We start from the raw sequence: 2,505 nt of genomic DNA on the forward strand, positions 1-2,505 counted from the left end.
AAATATCTTGTGTGGATGCACCCAATATTGAATAGACCCATTACTCTTTGGATTAGGTGCAAAGCTGGGGTTCTGATCACTTGTGATCATGAAGAATCTCCTTTCAGTTTCATAAGCAGAAAGGTGGTAAATCTAGCTCATATGACTACATTCTGCTTAGCTAACTTTCCTCTGCTTTTTCATCTGGGTATGTCATTTTTTCACATCCTAAACTGTCATGTTGCTGTTAAATAGTTGCTGCATTTTCAGGCAGAAGAGAACTGGGTCATAATATACTCCATAACTACCTTAGAGATGTGTCCTACTGCTCAGTAAATAAACCCTTGTAAAATAATTTCATATCATTAGATGTAATACTTTACATTTGCACAATACATTACACTAATATTATTTCTTTTATAATAAAAGTATGAGTCTACATGTTAAACTTTAGTAAAATCTTTGTGGTAAAAAAAGAACCACAGCATAAAGAAAACTTAAACCGTGGTTTCACTTACAGTACCATTTTATGTTTTGTGCACTAGTAATGCTAGCAACATTATAATTATTATTTGCAAAGCAATATCAAACATGTTATACACCATTGTGTAAAATCCTAGACTAAATATATACATGGTGTAATAACATACAAATGAATGCAGACTCTGTATCAGTGATTCTTAACCATAGTGCTGTGGCATCCCGGGGTACCATGAGATTCATTTGTGGGTACTGCAGGGTGTTACATAATATTACCACTGTTATGTGTGCAAACACCTACACATAATTCACAAGATAACCCCAGAGATTTTGAATAGGAATTCATAAGGTCAAAAAACATTCTGTCCTGCTGTAGGTTTTCTAAATTCTTTGCAGCAGAAGAATTGCTGTATTATTTTTCCATAGTAAAAAAAAGTGAAAGCAAGAGCTGTCATCTTCCAAGGAGTGCCGTGAGTCTAAAGAAGTTCAGAACCACTGCTCTATATTTACACCTGTGAAACAAGAGGATTTGGCCCACTTAGTTGAAACGGATTCACCACTGTGCTTCTCTATAGAAAATTCTTCCCTGCATTATGGTTTCATTTTACGCTGACCAGATATGCCTCATAATTAAATCACAAAACATATTAAAGTAATATTACTGTTCTCTCCTAATTTCACAAAAGGCAAGAAATTATGACTGACACTTTCTGGAGACATTCCATCCATATTTTCTTGATGTGGTACAGTAACTATAACAGCCTGTTGTGCAACAGACCCTGCAACATTTAGGCACAACAGGGTAATTTAAGGGCAAAAGCCTGCATCTCCAAACAATGTCACTCATCCCTCTGATAGAGAGTAAAGCAAAGTGAAAAAAAAGCAAAAGTAGAACAGCATGGAAGTAGAAGATTGTTTCATAGGATGCTGCCATTAATGCCTCCATAACACGTGGAAAGAGATAGTATGCTAGGCATAAACCGGTAGACTTGTGCACACAAACTATGGGCCTGATCCAAAGCCTACTGAAATCAATGGAAAGACTCCCATGGACCTTAATAGCTTTTGATCATGTCCTATGAGCCTCACATACTAAAATGTGCACTGAGTTAATGTTTTTCCATTGGAGAGGTACAGAGTCCAGCTCTGTGCCACTCAGCCAGCGACAACAAAACTACATATTCTAGGTGTGTTGAGGGGCAATGTGGAAAGTAGCCCTTTGCCCAGGGGGCCAAGAGAGGTGGGGGGACAGAAGTAATAATTGTATCAATATCCAGTGATACCAATATCAACTGTTACAATACAACTGCTATATCTACATGATTCTGTAAAGATGCAAATTTAACAGAACCATCCTAATTTTAACACTGTTTCATTCAGGGTTAAAGTTACAGAGATTTATCAGAGTGGCTTCTCCCCCTCTTCTTTGAAAGCCATTAAAAGCTACGATTGTCCATATCCTATGAGAGTTAGTGTACCGTGCAAGGTTCTTTACTGGTGTACTATGCAACCCTCTCAACATTTTTTGTAGCCCTACCATTCCAGAGGAGGGAGAATAAACAACTCTCTGGTAACTTATTACCAAGCTCATGATGGTGGTGGCTGGCATTTGTTTTTCCCCGAATTGCACTTTTTGGTATCACATGTATACAAGGAAATATTAGCAATTCTCTCACTGGTGGGCAGTGCAGCTCCATCCGTGCTAGCGGTGTTGGCAGCAGCAGTGGAGATCAGGGACAGAGTCTAGACTTTCATCCCTAAATTTTCTTGCTTTGATCAGCTTGAAACACAATTTAGCATTTTTTTCCCCCTGATTTAACCTACTTTTAGGCTTGGGGTTGTAACTGAGGGAGAATTAATATATTGGCTGACAAGATACACTAGTTTCTGATAAAAGAAATGTCCATACAATTTTTACAACCCATACAATATACTTAAAGGCCATAATGGCTCCCTCTGAGCAGCATGCCGTGAAAATAAATATCTTAACTCTTTATAACACGCATATAACATGTATGTACTGCATAAAGCAATAGTTCATTTGAA

This window comes from Gavialis gangeticus, unplaced genomic scaffold, assembly GCF_001723915.1.
Source record: "Gavialis gangeticus isolate Ggan-Ray unplaced genomic scaffold, GavGan_comp1, whole genome shotgun sequence".
Classification (NCBI taxonomy): Eukaryota; Metazoa; Chordata; order Crocodylia; family Gavialidae; genus Gavialis; species Gavialis gangeticus.